At 36.2% G+C, this 22,166-nt stretch overlaps 1 protein-coding gene and 1 long non-coding RNA gene across 2 annotated transcripts in view; both read left to right on the top strand.

Moving 5' to 3' along the window:
* The window catches only part of LOC145674303 (uncharacterized), a 256,086-nt gene that overhangs the window by 93,324 nt on the left and 140,596 nt on the right, over nt 1-22,166 (top strand). The gene's annotated exons all lie outside the window — the stretch shown is intronic.
* The window catches only part of LOC145674304 (uncharacterized), a 59,853-nt gene continuing 41,843 nt past the window's right edge, over nt 4,157-22,166 (top strand). The window contains exons 1-2 of the long non-coding RNA XR_014128887.1: nt 4,157-4,720; nt 4,898-4,945. This is a non-coding gene — a long non-coding RNA (uncharacterized LOC145674304). The remainder of the gene's footprint in view (nt 4,721-4,897; nt 4,946-22,166) is intronic.

The following is a 22,166-nucleotide window of genomic DNA, read 5'->3' as shown; positions in this document are numbered from 1 at the left end:
ATGTATGCGACAAGTTGAGTATCTCACAATACTCTCAACTTAGGAAGATGAAACTTGGTACCTACATTCTTCAGTTAAAACTATAGGATCTGTGTCCTCCTATACCGTTACACTATTTTGATTAGTTTTGGTACATAAGTGAACCTCCTAACTTAAGTTTAATACATTTTTGTTAAAAGGGAGTAGAAAGCGTGAGGGAGGGCATGCAAAAATAATTGGAACAGACCGATATTAATGTCTAATCCATTATTCTTGGGCTTGTTGAAGTTTTTGAAGTTGAACTTCAGACCCATTTATATGGGACGAAGTACGAAGGAAGTGACATGCAAAACTAATAGAAAACGTTTCATATTAGTACCCAATCCTTAGTTTTTAGGTGAACTGAGATTATTATTTGCATTTCCGACCTTTACAGCCCCATTAATATCTATATTACTGTCCAATCCATGAGATGAATTGTGGCACTGCCGATGCCGTTGGGTACCAAATTATCCCTCATGCTTATCCTAAGGGGAGGATGGGGTTAAAACCCCTAACATAAACATATTCTTCTTGTGCAAGGAACGGGCACTTCAACTGGTAGATAAATAAACCAGAGTTCTGCATATCTCGAACAGTGGAATTGATAGGTTCGAAATTTTTGTAAGCACCGAGACTACGTAAATCGTGGACCTATAGTTTAACGAGCTATTCTAGCCAATTTGAAAAATTAAACGAAAGTTTTAAGTTTTACGTCCCACGGTTATGCCGGCTAGGCTAAAGAAGACAGTCACGATGAGAAATGAATGGAACGATGGAATGAAGAAAGCGGGAGGAAATGGGAGATCCCCAAGAAAACCAACGCACGTGGTGTTTGTCCACCATAAATTTTACTCGGTACGAGCTGGGACTGAACCAAGGACCTCATGCGCCAGAGGCCAACGCTCTACCACTGAGCCATCACGGTCCCCTCGAGCCACATTATCTCTCATCGAAAATCGATCCCAGATCTCCTGAACCGAAGACATATACGGTAATGACACAGCGACGAGGGAGCTCTATCTTGTATAACCTAACAGTATTGAGTCAACGCCGAAAATTTTGTGTTCTTTACCATAAGCGAACCAGGAATCTCGCACAAGGGAAACATGACGTTAATCATCTCCGGAGTTTCTCATGTTGTATACAAAAAGAGTAAAATTCCTCCTGAAAAACAAGAGTATACAGTAGCTTGAGTCTAGTACAATGGTATACTTGTATAGATCTTTAAATGCGTACATTCTCCACACATACGTGTGGGCGATGTAAGTGAGAGAAACTGCCTGGTCGATTGCATAATTCAATACAATGATTCTAGTGTTCTAACCTTTCTTCTCTAAAAAAAAAAAAAAAAAAAAAAGTCAGAATTGCTAGTATTTAAAACCCACTAGGAAAAAATCGTATCTCTATATAGCCTTGATTTTACGAGCCATGCATAACATTTAAAAGGAGGACCTAATACCCCGTGAATGAGCTGTTGTTAACATTTTAGTGTGCCGTTTGGCTCTTGCTAATCAGTTCAAATGACACACCTCTTTGCGTTCTACCGCAGAATCAGATTTTCCATTTCATGGTCATCGCTCCCCCAGGAGAACTAAACCACTACCCTTATCATTAGTAATGTGCTAAATTTTAAAACCTCATGGAAATTATATCAATGAAACTTTATGGACGCCACGGTGGTTTTTAAATATGGAAAAATGGTCAGTTATTCGTGGCGCTTGAACATAAATAAAGCCAAGGAAAAGCTGTAGTCGACTATTTTTGCTAAGAACAACACTAACTTTTTTATTTTCTTTGTAAAGAGTTTTATATATTATATATGTGTGAAGGAATGTGCTAATGGAACAATGTTTATTACATTTTATGTCGTATTTGAATTTCCGAGAATTGTGCGTGAAGAAACAATTGTTGAGTGGATTTTATAGGTCTCGTGATTTTGTCATGTGTATGTAATTTCGAACAATTGAACTTACATTAAGCGAAACCTATTTGACACATTTTTTTTTCATCTCTAAGTTGTGCTTCTAAAATACGTTGTTTCCATTTATTTTTACTAAGAAGACAGACGGACATATTCGTTCTGTAAAACTCCCGATACTTATGCATACCATCATTTGGAAGACCGATACTTATGTATACCATCATTTAGAAGATCCATATTTATGTGCACCATCATTTAGAAATCTATACTCATGTATACTACCATTTGGAAGATTTATACCCTTATACACCATCATTTGGAAGAACCATACTTATGTATACCATCATTTGGAAGATCCATGTTTACATATATCATTATTTGGAATATCCATACTTATGTATACCATTATTTGGAAGGTTCATACTTATGTATATCATCATTTGGAAGACAACAATACAACCACAACGATATATCATAGACAATCGATAGATTATAATGTAGCTTTCCATTTTAGTATCGAGGCCATATGAGCTAAAACTTAGTGCTTAAAAGTGCGATCGGGATTAATTTTCTTATTTTTATCCAAAACGAGCACCAACATCGGGTATTGAACCCAAGATGATGCGTGAAAGTATGTGTGTTAGCGTTTTTGAGGCACCCACTGCAGTATTTTGATTCTGTGACAATGACCCTACTTGTTTCCTTTTTCAAAGTCTTAGGATTAGTTAGTTAACATTTTGGGCACAAGAAACAGTTGACATTTTATATCAAAGGAGAGAGAGAAAAAAAACATTAGACTAACGCAAGTTTTCCCAGCCAGTGTATCGCTCAGTCTCACATAATGTGTCGCGAGATTTTACAATGTAAAAATAAGTGTTGTGTCATATATAAGGCGCATAAATCTAGGTTTTAAACGAAAAATTTTATTTTCACCACGGAAACTTTAAAAATACTTAAGTTAGAATCAATTTTAAGACAGGGAGCCACGGTGGCTCAGTGGTAGAGTGTTCACCTTTGGTGCATGGGGTTCTGAGTTCGATCCCAGCCCCCGCCAAGTGAACTTTGTGGTGGACAAGCACCGTGTGTGTGGGTTTCCTCGGGACTCTCCCGTTTCCTCTCACTTTCTTCATTCCACCATTTCATTAACTACTCATCATCACCGTCTCTTTTAGCCTAACCGGCATAACCATGGGACCTAAAACTCAAAGATTTGATTTTCATTTTTTAATTCCAGACGATGACTTGTGCAATATCGCCACTTCTAAATTCTAACCTAACTTAAGTGTGTCGCGAGGTCGAGGGATTGTGTAAAGTGTGTTGTTATTCAAAAAAGATGGAAAAACATCAAACTAACGTACTATATTCTGAGGAATCAGCATTGATTGGTCGGCTTAGAGTTCAACATGCTTTTAGAGTTCAACACTCTTTTAGAGTTCAACATACTTTTAGAGTGCAACATCGTCTTATAGTTCAACTCCTCTTAGAATTCAATATCCTCTTAGAATTAAACATTATCTTTGAGTTCAACATTTTCTTGGAGTTCAACACTCTCTTAGAGTTCAACAATCTTTACATCACTCAAGTTATGTGAGACATAGAGCAACAGTTTAACTTGGAGTCCGAACCACATATGCTCCCATCAGGAATCGAACTCGGTTGTTCCGCGCCAAAGGCGGGTGCACTAACAATATGGACACAAGGTAACTCTGAATGGTCGTTTTAACGAATATTAAATTAGTTAGTGCTGTAATATACATGCATACAACTGCTAGATCATTCTGCTAATATGCGAAATATGAAACCACGAATTTATGAAGTATTCTTCGTGTTCTCGAGGCAGTTTGTTACTTTATAAACTGTTTGAACTGTTAGAAGATTGTTTTTGACACATCGTTAGCCTCATGATGTAGAGAGATGCTATAAAGACCTGCATACTCAGCCAAAGCGACGGAGGAAAGCTGTCTCGGGCTACCAACCATGGCTTACCTTGACTTGACCACGCGTCCGAAGAAGTGACAAGCCGAAACCATCACAAAACTTTGCAACACTGTCCACTAAATAGATTTAGCGGGAAGCGAGCCAAGTTCGCAACAGTGATTCTTTTCTTTTCTTTTCCCTTGTAAGAAGAAAGATGAAGCGGAGGGAGGAGGGAATCTCGTAGAGTTATGAAGAAAAGGGTAGCGTTTCAGATGACGTTTTACAATCTTTGGCACGGGCCTGTGTGCAGGGGAATTTAGTAGGAAGGGTTTTGAAGCAGCGAGGATTTTTGAGAGCAAGTTTGTGTTATACTACTTGGTGCTGACGCATAGAAAATGGTGTTGGTGTTTTGGAAATATTCCAGGATACTGAACAGACAAGAAAACTTAGTCTGGCAGAAGTCCAGTGCTTTCGTCTTTATCTTATAGCAAAATAAAAGCAGCGCGGATCGAGATTTGTGGAAGGGGGTGGATTAAGACGAACATCTCTTCTCTTCAGGAATATAAACATTGCCCATTGGCCAACCATTCTAACACCTAGCACGTGCATATCCGCCCACTGGCGGAAGGTGTAGAGTAGGAAGTTTAGTCGGCTGATTCTAAAAAGGAACCAAAACAAAATCCTGGCAGAACGTAAAATAAATAAATAAATTTCACCGAGGCGTCAGACAAAGTTATATTGATGAATGGGGAGTCTACATTTTCAAGTCCTTTATATACACAGCACAATCATATCACTATCCTATTCTTATTGAAGCTGTATATATTTTGTTAACAATAATTTATTAGATGCTTTATGAAAGTAAGTTGTTATTCCTTGTAATTTATTTTAGTGTAATTTATTTTAATGTAATTTATTCCTTGTAATATATTCCTTGTAATATATATTAACTTAAAAACATTACTATATAATATTACATATATTTTTTCTAGCATATTGACTGACTATACTAATAATTTTATTTCTTTTTCTTTCCAGGTATGTACTCAACTTGAACTGCATTTGTTCTTGAATTGTTTTCTGCTGGTAAGTTATTTTGATTTCTTTATTTTCTACTTTATCTTTTTTTTTTGTTTGTTTGTGCAAATATCTTTAGCTTCAATGATTTATTATTTATCGAACGTTCATGCTTCATAATCCGGTGACTGAGGAGCTTAATTTGGTTATTTCCCATCGTAATTGCTAAACTAATAAATGAAGTAATTAATTATTATTCTTTTATTTGAATTTAACTCCACGATTATGCACATAAATAAAAAGGGACAGTGATGATGAAATGGATGAAAATGGTTTGTTGAAGAAAGTGGGAGGAAATGAGACAAGCCCGAGAAAATCCACGCACACAGCATTTGTCCATCACAAAGTTCACTTTGCTTGAACTGACCAGATACCACCACAAAGCCCACTTGGCTTGAGCTGAGCAGGTACCACTACAAAGCCCACTTGGCTTGAGCTGACCAGGTACCACTACAAAGCCCACTTGCCTTGAGCTGACCAGGTACCACTACAAAGCCCACTTGGCTTGAGCTGACCAGGTACCACTACAAAGCCCACTTGGCTTGAGCTGACCAGGTACCACTACAAAGCCCACTTGCCTTGAGCTTACCAGGTACCACTACAAAGCCCACTTGCCTTGAGCTCACCAGGTACCACTACAAAGCCCACTTGGCTTGAGCTTACCAGGTACCACTACAAAGCCCACTTGCCTTGAGCTCACCAGGTACCACTACAGAGCCCACTTGCCTTGAGCTCACCAGGTACCACTACAAAGCCCACTTGGCTTGAGCTGACCAGGTACCACTACAAAGCCCACTTGCCTTGAGCTTACCAGGTACCACTACAAAACCCACTTGGCTTGAGCTGACTAGGTACCACCACAAAGCCCACTTGGCTTGAGCTGACCAGGTACCACTACAAAGCCCACTTGGCTTGAGCTGACCAGGTACCACTACAAAGCCCACTTGCCTTGAGCTCACCAGGTACCACTACAAAGCCCACTTGGCTTGAGCTGACCAGGTACCACTACAAAGCCCACTTGGCTTGAGCTGACCAGGTACCACTACAAAGCCCACTTGGCTTGAGCTTACCAGGTACCACTACAAAGCCCACTTGGCTTGAGCTCACCAGGTACCACTACAAAGCCCACTTGGCTTGAGCTTACCAGGTACCACTACAAAGCCCACTTGCCTTGAGCTCACCAGGTACCACTACAAAGCCCACTTGCCTTGAGCTCACCAGGTACCACTACAAAGCCCACTTGGCTTGAGCTGACCAGGTACCACTACAAAGCCCACTTGCCTTGAGCTTACCAGGTACCACTACAAAACCCACTTGGCTTGAGCTGACTAGGTACCACCACAAAGCCCACTTGGCTTGAGCTGACCAGGTACCACTACAAAGCCCACTTGGCTTGAGCTGACCAGGTACCACTACAAAGCCCACTTGGCTTGAGCTGACCAGGTACCACCACAAATCCCAATTACCTTGAGCTTACCAGTTACCACTACAAAGCCCACTTGGCTTGAGCTGACCAGGTACCACCACAAAGCCACCTTGGCTCGAATTGACCAGGTACCACACGTGCCAGAGGTGAGGTACTGAGCCAGCGCGTCCCCTAGTTAGTTATTCGTATAGATAGAAAGGTGTTCTCTTTTAACATTTTACAGTTACAACAATGTTCAGTGATACGATAACTATCGAATAGTTAGTTACTAATTTTAGGAATGGTAGAAATTACTTCCTTGGATGTGTAAAATTTATTAGTTTTTCTCATTAATCTCTAGAATAACAGACAAGTCTGTATTCATGTTATTAACCGACTTAAAAAAGAGGAGGTCCTCGAATCGATCCTCCTTTGCAGAGGCTGCCGAACAATCCTTCCTGTCGTTTGGTTTACAGCACGTGCAGCCACGTCAGACACCAGCTGTAACTGCGCAATAGATAATTGCAATTTGTGTTTTGCGTGCATTGCCTGTGAGCTAGGGCAACTTTGATTTGCATTTCAAAAACCACTGCCTAGCACATTTGTATATTCGGAACTTTGCTGGGCTAGAGTACCATTTTATACTGAAAACTAGCTGGGGGCTCCGCCCCTAGACCCCCATGTTTGCTCCGTCTACGGCCTCACGTCTCTTATATATCAGCCTTTGCAACAAAGAGTGAATTTTGTGCATTTTCTTTTAACGTTTCTTGGACTTGGCCCAGCTGGGAGCTCTGCCCCCAGACCCCCGCGTGTGCTCGGCCCACGGTCTCGCGTCTCTTATATATCAGCCTTTGCATCAAGAGTGGAGTTAGTGCATTTGCTCTTTGCATTTTCTGAATTTGACCAAACTGGGGGCTTCACCCCCTGACTTCCACGTTTACTCGACCTACGGCCTCGCACTCTTAAACCCACAATTCCACAAAATTTCAAGTTTCTGTTCGTATTTCAACTATCTAAAAGATAAGATTTTGTATCCCAAGAAAACACCCATTTAATTAACACGGGAATTATTTGTCGCCCCTTTAGACATTCTAAAAATAAAAATATTCGGTTTTGGCAATGTTTTTTGTCTGTTAGTCCTGAAAAGCTACAATCATGTCAAATTTAATCATTGTAGCCCTACAGAAAGTGCCCAATATTTTTTTCTGTGTAAAAGGTGTCACATATAAATAACATGGGGAAGATTTTTCAGTTCTCCATAAAACCACTCTAAAGTTGGAAATTTTTATTTTTAGTGATTTACTTAGGCAACATTAACGAAAACTTACAAGAAAATCGAATTTCAAGTGTTTGTTCCAATTCCAAGTTCCTAAAACATGAGATTATAGGTAAAAAAAAACAAAAAAAAAAAAAACACCCATTTAAATAACATGGGGAAATTCTTCATCCCCCCTTTAGACCCCCTAAAAATTAAAAATATTCACTTTTGGCAACTTTTCTGTCTGTTAGTCCCAAAAAATTACAATCATGCAAAATTTCAACTTTCCACGTCAAACGAAAGTACATTTTTTATCTATGTCAGTTCATGCAGTTTATATATAGTTAGGATTAGGATATCAAGAATTAAAAAAAAAAAAAAATACAAGTGCTTTTTTCGAATGAAACAGGTCAAAGCCTACGTAGGGTTTGTTCCAGTATTTACCTAATAGAATTGAATGAGAACTTCAGCTAGAATGTCCTGGCGTGTGATTTTAACCAGAATAATCACGATTCCGAGGTCAGAACATTCATTATTCATTTAGCACCGCTGTACTTAGAATGGATTATGTTGCTTAATTGATTTCTTCTGAATGGCCAATGGTTAACTTTGCAGACGGAAAAAAAACGTTAATCTGAAGAAAATTAAATAATCAATTTTCTTGTCGTGCAAATACCCTACTTCCAAAGGAGTGTCATTTTTCTTAAATAATTTTACCATTTATTCTCGTTTTTCTACAACAGAATATTGTTATTATTCTTATTCTTTGTACGTTTATTAGATACATGTGACGTATATGAATTAGTTTTCGGCTTCATTTGTCGGACGATAAGAGACTATATATATTGGACGTTTGTAACTAGTTTTTTTTTCTTTTTCTTTGTATGACACAAAGTTTTTGCTTATTGAATTCGATTTGATGAATGTTTGCAGTCATTCAAGTTCGATAACATACTTTGGAAAAAAAAAGAAAGGAAAAGTGGATGGAAGGAGAGGAAGAAAATTTCATTAATAAATTAAAACATATCGTTCATCCAGTTACTTTTTTCATCAACCAACGTGAAGGGTTGAAAATTCAAGGGAAGGGAGAAATGAAGAAAAAAAAAAACAAACTTTTTTTTAACAATATGATTTTCCCGTTGGTTTCAGTCTTCATTTGTTGTCCTTTTTTTCTATTTTTGTTCATTCATGTTGCTTTTGTTAAGAGTAGCTTTCTTTCATTTTAGATCTCGCCTTTTGTTAAATAAGCAGCAATTCTCTATTTTTTTTCGCTTTGAAAACCAGGTTTATATGTATACCTACTTCTTGTCTGTGTTATTTCAGTTTTTTTTTTGGTACACTTCTCTGCTTCTATTGTATCCAGCTAATACCCATGACGTGATACATAGAAGATTTCTTTGTTTTCTTGCCATATCTCTTTTTTTTCATTTTCATTTACATCTTTTTTCCTATTCTTGCTTAACTATTCTCTTCCTCCTTTTAGACGACTTTCCGCGTTTCCGAATAAGAGCAATTTAAACAGGAGAAAAATAGCTTTGAAAGGCATTGTTCGTAGTGTACCCCACCTGTTGTAATAGTACACTTATTTCTTGTGTTAAATTGAAAAGAAACACATATCCGGGTAAATTAAAAAAAAAGAGGTGAAAATTAGTTTGTTTGTCGGCAGCGTTGAAAATTACAATTAATTTCTAGATTTCTTTCTAAATTCTTTCAGAAGGCACGGTGGCTCACTGTTACAACGTTTACCTCTGTTGCGTGGGGTCCTTGGTTCGATCCCTGGACAGGTAAGTTTGTGGTGGACAATATCGTGTCCGTGGGTTTTCTTGGGACACTTCCGTTTCCTCAAACTTTCTCATTCCACCAATTCTTTATTCATCATTAACTTGGCTTAATCATCCGTCTCCCTTAGCCTAAGGAGCATAAACGTTGGACGTTAAACTGGAATATTTCACTTTATTTTAATTCAATTCTTCAGATAGATTTCTCAATGTTATTTTCTACTAGCCTCAATTACCCGCATCGCTGGGTTAAATTAAGAGAAAATAGTAACATGTTCCGTTAGTCAGTCACTTTTTACTATTACTAAAACGCTCTCTGGTATCGGTCATTTTCGATGATTTTTATATATCCTCCTCCCCTCCCCATGTTGTAGGGCACGGCATCGGAAGTGTCATTGTTCATCTCGGCGATCCCGAAAATTGGATTCGACACTGATATTGGTCATTTTGATTATATATATATATATATATATATATATATATATATATATATATATATATATATATATATATATATATATATACCAGTCCCTCCCACAATTATTGTGGGGCTGAATTTGAATTTAAATGGCATCAGAAGTGCCACTGCTCATTTCAGCGACCTCAAAAACTTTAATTTCGACACTAATATAGGTCATTTTTTATCATTTGTAAATGTCTTTCCCTTCCTTTAAGTTACATCGTTAAAGTGATATGACAAAAATCGCCTCACTTTTAAATATCATCTAGGTCGAAAATTTGATCGAGATCGGTCCTGTGGTTAAAGCAGACGAAGTCACAAGTCTTTTTACACACACACACACACACACACACACACACACATATATATATATATATATATATATATATATATATATATATATATATATATATATATATATATAAACATTCCAGGTCCGAACCTCATCTATGTTGAAAATTTGGTTAAGATCGGTCGGGTGGTTTAAACGTGATGAAGTCACAAAGACAGTCATTTTTATTTTTACTTTTATGACATATATCTCCCCATCCTCTTCCCCTTCGTTGCACTGTAAAAGTGAAGTGAAGAAAACATTCCAGGGCCGAAATTTATCTATGTTGAAAGTTTGATCGAGATCAGTTGAGTGGTTCAAGAGTTATTAAGTTTTATTCATTTTCATATATTTCCCCTACTCCCCTCCCCCTTTCCTAAGATCTACTGTCAAAATGAAATGATTAAAATCTTTTCAGGTTTGAAGTTCATATATGTTAAAAATTTGATTGAGATCTATCGGGTGGTTCAAAATTATTAATTCACGAACATAGTCACTTTTATTTTTACATTTATTGATTTTTGTATATCTCCCCCTCCAGCCCCTCATCTACGTTACTCAATCAAAGTGAAATAATAAAAATCATGCGAGTCACAAACCTCATCTACATTGAAAATTTGGTCATGATTGGTCGGGTGGTTCAAGAGTTATTAAATTTTATTTATTTTTCTATATCACCCTCCCCCTAAGTTCTACTGTCAAAGTAAATAGCTAAAAACACTCCCAGGCCAGAACTGCATTTAGGTTGAAAATTTGATCAAGATCGGTCGGGTGGTTCAAGAGATTAAGAGTCACAAGCATAGTCACTTTTAATTTTATAATATAGACTAGCAGCGTTCACCCCGCTTCGCTGCGGTCACCCCGGAACGCAATAAACTTTGTTACTTAGATAATTTTTACTTTTTCGCTTTCAAGTGATATGATAAAAACCATAGAAGATTGCAGTAAATCTTAACATTATATCGCCTGTCATTTATGTTAACCCGCCCCGCTTCGCTGCGGTCATCCCGGTGCTGGCATATTGTAAAAGTGTCTGTAAAAATAAGCAAATCAATTAAAAAATTTTAAACAGAAGATTCAAGCTATTTTCCGCTGTATATCGCCTGTCATTTATGTTAACCCGCCGAGTGACACGGTCATGCGGGTTGCATATAAATACGTTTATTTTTACCTATGATGAACTAATAACAAAGGATTTGTACGTTATGGACACTTGAATGGTCAATTATCTCAAGACACTGGTAATTAAAAATTATAGTGATATGATAAAAACCATCTAGGGTCCAAATCCTAAAAACCCCCCAAAAATGAAAGAAATTGGTTCAGCCGTATTAGCGTGATGAGCGGACAAAAAATTGTACGTTCTCTTTTATATATATAGATTTGCAAGTAGTATGTATGTAAACGTTAGAAGACAAACAACAATAAATTTGTTTATTTGTTTATATGTACTACATAAATATATAGTACACAAACAAGCTCTGGTAGACAGTTAAAGGGATAACACACTAAAAGTCTAAATTTCATCTGGTAGATGTCAACCGCTACATGACGTTTACTGCCATCTAACGGCTAGACGTGTAACTTCTACTGCGTTTACAAGAAGCATAATACACAATTTCGCCTTCGTTAAAGGGTTATCTTGTAAAGTCACAATTACCCCTTAAAATCTTGACTGATTGTCTGTGTTAACGAACTTGTTCAAGTTAATTATTCTAGCTATCTATTGCAAGAAACAGTTTTCCTCTTTCAAAATAATTTTCCTTTAAGAGTTATCGTGTGCGTAACTCACTGACAATGGACGGAAGTAATGCACCATCAGCTGTTCAGATATTAAGGTATCAAATCCGTTAACAAAGTAGCCTGAGTTAATAGCCCTATTTTTTTCAGCTGAATGAGATGTAGGAATCAATATATTATTCATCTGTAGAACTTTATTCATTAAATCCTTATAATAATTTATTGTTCTTTTTCATTAAAACTAAAATTTCGGAACACACTGAATGTATAACTAAAACGAAATAATTAACAAATATATTTGATAATTTTTAATAGCGACATAAGTTTCCAGATGTAAGTTTACGGAAACTACAAGTCCCCAAATGCCATACGAATAATAAAATCAAAATAATTGTAGTCGTGGCGCTGTATGAACTGTTTTCCAATTACATAGTACTACCGTCTAAAGCAGAAGACAGCGCGCTTGCCATTGGCTGCTGATGACCTTGAAATTATTCGGCTGTTGCCACGTCATGCCAATAAACAAAAGCCGGGAAACTTCAGGGTTGTGCGCTAAATTGCAACACAGCATTAACCTCACTTGTTTCAAGGTCAACGAGAGTAAACAAATGGGTTGGACCGCGCAGGGAGAAACAGCGGTGCAAGTAATCGACATGATATGCTCGTATAAATAATATGTGTAGGCTATATAAATTCATATTTGAGAATTCTTTTAGAAAACAGACCTTTGTGTAGATCGAAACGCAGATAGGAGTTTACCATATACATTGTGCTTTCCAGTCGATGAGTCTTTGGATCCTAAGTACGGCATTATTTTGAGATCAAGTTTGTATTTGCATAAGGGCTTGGTATTCTTAAGCACGAAAAAAATAGCACTGCTTTCAATCATGAGAACACAATATCTAGTCAATTATGAAACATACAATTCTTTCTTTATGAACATACTCACCGTCGCTAACACACTTGTTTCCTACAGAAACGCTGGCTCTCCCCTGACGCCGACTAGATGCAACATTATCTTGTAGTGACTACTTAGCTTGATATATAAAACGATAATCATGCCTGTTGTGCTGTATGATTGTGAAACATGGTCGCTTACTCTGAGGGAAGAAAGTAGACTGAAAGTATTTGGAAACAAGATCCTGAGACGAATATTCGGACCCAAGAGGAGCGGAAATGGGAAATGGCGGAAACGTCATAACAACGAACTGCATAATTTATACCATTTACCAAACACTGCTAGGGTCATCAAGTCTAGGAGGTTCAGCTGAGCAGGTTATGTACCCGGAAAGAAATAAAGTAGGAACGCTTTCAAAGTTTTAACTGCAAATCAAATTGAGAAAAGATCGTTAGGAATACATAGGCGCAGATGTGAGGACAATATTAAGATAGATCTTGCAGAAATAGGAATCCAAAGTAAAAACTGGCCAATAGGCCAATTACAGAAATCAACGGAGAGCTTCTGTGAAAGCGGCATTAAACCTCCGGGTTCCGTAGGCCATAGAGTTAGTTAGTGACCACTTAGCGTAGGTTGGTGCATTTTTTTTTTTTTTTTTTTGCGTTGTAGTTCAGTTGCATATCAATGCTACTTTCTACAGCGGAACGACATGAAATCCAACGCTAACGTAAATTTAAGCCTTCTTTGTTTGAATTCGTAAAAACATCAGCACTTGTTACTATTGTTTTTCTTTTTAATATCACATCTGCAGGAAAGAAAAAGTAAACGAACTAGTCGAAATATGCTAAGGTTTTGTGATGCTATCTTAAAAGAAATAAGAAGGAAAAGTGTTTTAAAATTACGTACGCATAAAGAAAATAAATTCAAATGCAAAACTTTGAGCACGTTTCTTCGGAACGACTGCTGTGTACTTCAATTGGTAGAACAGCAAGACACACTCATATTCTGTTGTGACACTTTTCATCTGAAGAGAAGGAGAAAATTCAGCATTCAGCGTGTTCAAGTTTGGCTTTCGTATATTTGTTTCTCTTCTTTTTGATTAAATTCAATGTTGAAATTAGTCTTGTGTACTCCGAGATGTTCTATTTCAGCAATCATGATAGCCGCTGAAATTGTTTTCATTTGAATATTTTAAACTGAAATGAATTCTGGGGATACAGGATTGCAAAGAATGTAATAGGTTGTTGTGTCTACTTGTGTTGAGAAACCAAGTACTAGGAATGAATGTCTGGAAACGATCGCATAGTTTCTCAGCTGTTATCTTCTTCGGCATACTAGTACACTCATGCAGGCTGAGTTAATGATTTAGACAGAGCTAAACTACGATCCAACTCTATAACCCCGTCAAGGTGTCTATAGCCAGGAGTATTTTGATGTTGAGTTTGAATAAAGTCGAAAGATCGGAACTGTTTCTGATATTTAAGCGGAAGTAGGTTTAGGCGTAGTAAGATAGCGTGAAGTTGAGTACAACAAACTTTTAAGTTCAGGGCAAGTTATGTTGAATAATTTTGATATGTGTTCGTAAGCAAAGTCGTAGCAGAGATGGATTCTAATTCCAGCTTCCTTCGGAAATCTTTTAAAGTTTAGGGTTATTCAAACGAAACAGAGATAGTCCTCCAGTTGGCATTATAATACAAATGGCATACCAATTTATAACATTGCCATTTAGCTGTGTGTTATATATAAATATTCTCTAAGAACCAAAAAAAAAAAAAAAAAAAAAAAAAAAAACGTGGCACAGACAACGAATATACAAATACCAAACTCAGATTAAAACTTTAAATCATGGGTAGGGCAAGTGGGAGGTTCTCGACACAAACAAATATAAGGACTTGTGCTGAGGTAACAACTGCCAATGAATCTTCGTAGACGTAATTAAAATATTGGGGTTATGTATAAAGTGTTTTTTTTTCTATCTATCTAGTAAGTTATCTTGTATATTTTTCAATTAGATTACAGAAACAACTCATAGAGTGGTTTTCGATATAGAGTAGTAGTTTATTTACCACTATAAATATACTAACAACATTCTCGTAATTTCTCGGGTATATTTTCCTTATGAAGCTGTTAAGATTGATAAACTGCTGACTCCCCCCTCTTATACTTCTGACGTGAAGAGAAATAGCGGCGACAGCGACACTCTTCCCTGACATTAGTCGAATCTGATTGACTGTTACTCCTGCAGTTCACACAACTTAAATTGCAGCATAAATTATGAAAAAGTATCTTTAGATGTTTGTTGTCTTTAAAGCGAGGTATCATGGTCATACCCCCAATAGAAGACCCCATTTTCCTGAAAATTGTGAAATAAATTTGTGTAAATTGGCTCACCGTTTTACCGCGTTTTATCCTCACTGAAATCATGTTACTTTCGTTTCGAAAGAAGAGATACATGCTTCAGATAACTGTAACTTCATGGGTAAAGTGTATGATAATGCTTGTTTGGTATACCGCACGGTTTCTTTGTATTTTGTTGTTGTTGTTGTTTATTGTTTTTTCACTTTTTAGTTCTTTAAATTTAGTATTTTTAAATGTGAGTAATAATTATATATTTTCCTCCTACACGATGTTGTTCGACAATATGTAGATGTAGAATGTGGTATTTAAAGTGTAACATTTTTAATTTGGAGAACGTTGAACTAGCGACAAAAAGTGTAGTGTTACTCTGAAAAGCAACCCTTTTGTATGTAAAGAACGATGGATATGAAATAGGAGATTTCATTTTGGTTGGACATTATATATATATATATATATATATATATATATATATATATATATATATATATATATATATATATACATGTATATATATATGTATAAATTGTAATCAAAGCTTTAGTACCTGAAGCGTTGTTCTCTACTGTGTGAACTACAATGTAAATTTAATTACATAGTTCTAACTCTGTAAGTGTATACTGTGTGTTCATATCTTCAATGTATATAAAAATAGATGTATGTATGTTCTAGGATAACTCTGCAACGCCTGGAGCAATTTTAACCAAACTTGATATACGTATTACTTATCGTCTGTGAAAGTGTATTTTTGGGGTAAAACACCCATATAAATATCTGACTCCTATAAAACTACTGTATCTAGCTCTTACCAAACTCTGAGTAGTATGTCCGTTGTGACCATAACTGCAGCTTCTACGTCTGCGAAGTTGTCCCGCCCACCTAATGAATTTTTCTTTTTCTTATCTACATCGTTACTTTATCGTTAGTTTACGTTAGTTTTGCTAAAATTATCGTTAGTTTTGCAAAAATAACGATTTTATTCGAAAAATAAATGGGCAGGCCAACTTCACGGTTCCCCGCCCACAAACGAATTTCAAAAGTTTTTCATATCACATCGTTAGTTTATCGTTAGTTTACGTTAGTTTTGCTAAAACTATCGTTAGTTTCGCAAAAATAACGATTTTATTCGAGAAATAAAGTTTCCCGTCAACTGTGAATTAGCCCGCCCATATTGAATTCTCATAAAATTCCAACTCATATCGTTAGTTTATCGTTAGTTTATGTTAGTTTTGCTGAAACTATCGTTAGTTTCGCAAAAATAATGGTTTTATTCAAGAAATAAAGTTTCCCGCCAACTGTGAATTAGCCCGCCCATATTGAATTCTCATAAAATTCCAACTCACATCGTTAGTTTATCGTTAGTTTACGTTAGTTTTACTAAAACTATCGTTAGTTTTGCAAAAATAACGATTTTATTCGAAAAATAAATGGGCAGGCCAACTTCACGGTTCCCCGCCCACAAACGAATTTCAAAAGTTTCTCATATCACATCGTTAGTTTATCGTTAGTTTACGTTAGTTTTGCTAAAACTATCGTTAGTTTCGCAAAAATAACGATTTTATTCGAAAAATAAATGGGCAGGCCAACTTCACGGTTCCCCGCCCACAAACGAATTTCAAAAGTTTTTCATATCACATCGTTAGTTTATCGTTAGTTTACGTTAGTTTTGGTAAAACTATCGTTAGTTTCGCAAAAATAACGATTTTATGCGAGAAATAAAGTTTCCCGCCAACTGCGAATTAGCCCGCCCATATTGAATTCTCATAAAATTCCAACTCATATCGTTAGTTTATCGTTAGTTTACGTTAGTTTTGCTAAAACTATCGTTAGTTTCGCAAAAATAACGATTTTATTCAAGAAATAAAGTTTCCCGCCAACTGTGAATTAGCCCGCTCATATTGAATTCTCATAAAATTCCAACTCACATCGTTAGTTTATCGTTAGTTTACGTTAGTTTTACTAAAAGTATCGTTAGTTTTGCAAAAACAACGATTTTATTCGAAAAATAAATGGGCAGGCCAACTTCACGGTTCCCCGCCCAGAAACGAATTTCAAAAGTTTTTCATATCACATCGTTAGTTTATCGTTAGTTTACGTTAGTTTTGGTAAAACTATCGTTAGTTTCGCAAAAATAACGATTTTATGCGAGAAATAAAGTTTCCCGCCAACTGTGAATTAGCCCACCCATATTGAATTCTCATAAAATTCCAACTCATATCGTTAGTTTATCGTTAGTTTACGTTAGTTTTGCTAAAACTATCGTTAGTTTCGCGAAAATAACGATTTTATTCGAGAATTAAAAGATCCCGCCAAATGTAAACACAATTACATAGCAGGCACACGCCTATCATGTTCCCTCAGATACAGTACATGAGAATGTGTCCAGTATGTGCCTTATATACTTCTTACGTATGCCTGTTATGTAAATGTGCTGTTAGGGTTTACATTTGGCGGGAACTTTTATTTGTCGAATAAAATCGTTATTTTTCCAAAACAAACGTTAATTTTAGCAAAACTAATCTAAACTAACGTCAAACTAACGATATGAGTAGGAAGTTTAAGAAAATTAAATATGGATTGGCTAATTCGCAGCTGGCGGGAAACTTTATTTCTCGAATAAAATCATTATTTTTGCAAAACTAACGATAGTTTTAGCAAAACTAACGTAAACTAACGATAAACTAACGATGCGATAGAAAAAATTTTGAAATTCATTTGCGAGTGGGAACTGCGAAGTTCGCCTGCCCATTTATTTCTCGAATAAAATCGTTATTTTTGCGAAACTAACGATAGTTTTAGCAAATCCAACGTAAACTAACGATAAACTAACGATATGAGTTGGAATTTTATGAGAATTCAATATGGGCGGGCTAATTCACAGTTGGCGGGAAACTTTATTTCTTGAATAAAATCGTTATTTTTGCGAAACTAACGATAGTTTTAGCAAAACTAACGTAAACTAACGATAAACTAAGGATGTGATATGAAAAACTTTTGAAATTCGTTTGTGGGAGGGGAACCGTGAAGTTGGCCTGCCCATTTATCTCTCGAATAAAATCGTTATTTTTGCAAAACTAACGATAGTTTTAGTAAAACTAACGTAAACTAACGATGTGAGTTGGAATTTTATGAGAATTCAATATGGGCGGGCTAATTCACAGTTGGCGGGAAACTTTATTTCTTGAATAAAATCGTTATTTTTGCGAAACTAACGATAGTTTTAGCAAAACTAACGTAAACTAACGATAGTTTTAGCAAAACTAACGTAAACTAACGATAAACTAACGATATGAGTTGGAATTTTATGAGATATCAATATGGGCGGGCTAATTCACAGTTGGCGGGAAACTTTATTTCTTGAATAAAATCGTTATTTTTGCGAAACTAACGATAGTTTTAGCAAAACTAACGTAAACTAACGATAAACTAAGGATGTGATATGAAAAACTTTTGAAATTCGTTTGTAGGCGGGGAACCGTAAAGTTAGCCTGCCCATTTATTTCTCGAATAAAATCGTAAATTTTGCAAAACTAACGATAATTTTAGCAAAACTAACGTAAACTAACGATAAACTAACGATGTAGATAAAAAAAGAAAAATTCGTTAGGTGGGCGGGACAACTTCACAGACGTGCAGCTTCTTCCATCCTCATTCGCAGTTCATGAAGATCATATGGAAAAGGGGACACGTAAACACAGTCCTTAATGTAGTGCCGCAAATCTAAAATCTATCTATCTATCTATCTATCTATCTATCTATCTATCTATCTATCTATCTATCTATCTATCTATCTATCTATCTATCTATCTATCTATCTATCTATCTATTATTATTATTATTATTATTATTATTATTATTATTATTATTATTATTATTATTATTATTATTATTATTATTCCATCACGCAGAACACCTTTCAAGAATCACCAAACTCCATTAATTGTTGCTTTGATGAACAGCGCCTCAGTGGTCAACTTTGGAACTACACAAATCTATAACAATACAAGAAAAAGAGACTTAGGGACCTGTATATCATATATGAGCCACAACATAAACTAAAGGACAATAGTTTTCTAATAATAAAGTTTTGAAAGTGGAACACACTTTAGAGACACTCTGTATGTAGCTGAGAGTTTATTCAGCGCAACAACTAGGTGAATTTAATGTTAAATTTTCCACAGAGTGAAGGTTAGGCTTTGTATATAGTGAATTCTGTAATGAATAACTTGTACGTGACAGGTTGTTACTATATTAAACACGATATATCGCCTCTCTTTTAGCATTACTGTTCATCTTGCGTTTCTTTTCCCATCCCTTTTTCTGTAAGCGAAATACTAATTTTGAAGCAAATTTGAGTCCATACACCTAAACTAAATGGAATTTTCTTCAGTCCCGAGTGTATTCAGAGGGAAACGAAATTCTTTTCTAAGGTGAGGTGTTAGATTTTTACGCCACTAGTCTTTGTTTAAATGTGAAAACTGAGGTAAGGGAGGTGTATAATTTTCAAACTATGTGCAATGTGTGTGCTTTTGTAGTGACCGTTAGAAGCAGCGGAGTGTAAGAGATTGGTACCTTACACGCCTTCATCTCCCTTTTGGGAGTCGTACAAGGAATCAGGCATCCACATAAAGGGGAACCGAGGAGGAGGGAACAGACTTCTATATCTATGGGATGAAAGAGCGCATCGTGCGAGAGAAACTTTAAGATGCAGACACCAATTTCAGGGTTACCAGATCAACGTTTAATGCGAAACCCTGGCATCATTGAGCAAACATACAAAAATAACGTTGATTTAATTTTTGTTTTACGTTGGATAGTTTGAATCGTATCCTTTTCTTAACACAATACGATCAACTTTAGAGAATTTGAGGTAAAATAAACTGTAGTAGAACAATGGGTGAAACAATGTTGGTGAAATGTTATGTTTACGTTTGCCCAAACAACAATGTTGTTTAGATTATTGTATTCCTGTCTCTAGCACCAAACATTTCCTCCTCGTTTTGTAAGGGAACCATGATATTGTATCGCCTTGCTTTTATGCACAACGTACTATAGTCGTGCCTCTCTATGAATCGTTCTTCAACCACGTGGTACCAATATGTAAAGCAGAAAAGAGCGCAATTTTCATTGGCTAACGATGACTTGATGTCTTTGAAAGCTCTCCGCGGTTGCCGCTTCGCGCTAAATTGCAACACAGCATTAACTGCACGTTCTCCAATATCAGCGAGGGTAAACAAGTGGGTTGCGCTAGGACAGGACTAACAGCGGTGTAATATTACTTCATGATGATAAGCATTCCGCCAGTGCACTATATAGAGACAATCTGATTGGTCGCCTACTATTTGTACTTTTGTCCGCGTGTTATCGCCAGAATGACGTATTATTGGCAGCGCTATACATTTTTACCCCTCAAAAAATATTAGCGTGGATCGCAGTCTGTTGTGTGGTTTGGATTTAGCTTGTGCTCTAGTAAAGTGTGCGAAAATGCTCGAGTAGGTCTCCCCTTCCCTACAAATAATGAATTCCTACACTGATTTCCATGCCAAATAGATAGGATGCAACTTCACTTGGTGCCCTGCTCCCCTTCTTTTTAAACAGAATTAGTCTATATCTGCTTCCGCCTTCAGTCACAATTTGTCCTCTTAATTAAAAGTGAATTCATCCTTTGCTAATAAAAATAGTTTAAAATGTTCATACTAAGTTCTTTACAAATATCGTTCTTAAAAACATTATAATGGTGTAATTAAAATTTAATTGTACATTTTCAATAACAAATTATATCCCTTCAAAAATTTCATGGATGCAACCTGTGACCCAAAACTCGCCTATGGATACACCTGGCTATTGACTTGCTTGCCATGTTAAATAAATTATTCTTAAAACGGATAGGCTTTACATTTTTTATTGGATTAATCGTATCACATAACATGACACAATTCTGTAATTCATACACTCAAAATATCTAATACAAAAGCATTATAAAAGTAATTGCATATTCTACTTTTCCTTTTTCTACTTCTATAGTTAGCACAGACCACTTCTTTCGAACAACTTGATTACTTTGGTTTCTCTAATTTTCTCACGCTTTGTAAAATAATGTAATTTTCAATTCAGAATTGAAACAAGAGACTATCTGCAAACCACATACGGTTACCAATCACAAATTTATCCCCGGAAATAATTGAAAAACAAACAGAAACACGAAGACAACATGAAAAGGTTAATTGCCGGTTGAACGTTGTGTGGGCAGTAAAAAGTATATATATACATGTATATATAGCATTATTTTTTTTTAAAAAAAATGGGAAAATGTAAATAAATAAATAAAATTTAAACGGGGAGAACAGACGAATAAATGTGGCAATTTTATGCTTCACAAATATTTTCAGTTAAAATAACCTTTGCATCAAGCTTCCAAATAACGTTTCATAAAGCTCAAGAACCTATAACTGTATCACTCGATTTCATAGCCCACTGAACCAGCTATTATGGCAGTAGCTTACGTGAACATGGTAATGTTGTTTCTATGATTTTGCAAATAGTTAAAAATATTGTACTAAGGTGAACATGTCTTGATTTTAAGTGATCTATTATAATAGAAAGGCTTTCTTCTCCCGTTTATAGAAATTAAAGAGATTGTTCTCTAATTTGTATACTTAAGTTGTGACTTCCATATTATTTTAGTCACATCTTGAACATATATGAGTTCCCAAGTGGTTAAATGGTCAGTGTACTCGCCTTTGACGCAAGAGACCCAAATTTGGTTGCCGGTGAAGGTAATGTTGTTTGGATCCCACGTTAAGCTATACGTTCATGTTTCATAGAAATGAAAAAATGAAATGAAATTTTTGAGTTTTACGTCCCACGGTTATGCCGGTTAGGCTAAAGGAGACGGTGATGATGAGAGATGAATGAAATGAAGAAAGTTGGAGGAAACGGGAGAACCCCGAGAAAACCCACGCACACGGTGTTTGTCCACCACAAAGTTCACTTAGCGGGAGCAGG

The sequence above is a fragment of the Thermobia domestica genome, chromosome 17 (assembly GCF_964235325.1).
Source record: "Thermobia domestica chromosome 17, izTheDome1.hap1.1, whole genome shotgun sequence".
In the NCBI taxonomy this organism is placed as follows: domain Eukaryota; kingdom Metazoa; phylum Arthropoda; class Insecta; order Zygentoma; family Lepismatidae; genus Thermobia; species Thermobia domestica.
This window is presented reverse-complemented; position numbering and strand designations above follow the sequence as displayed.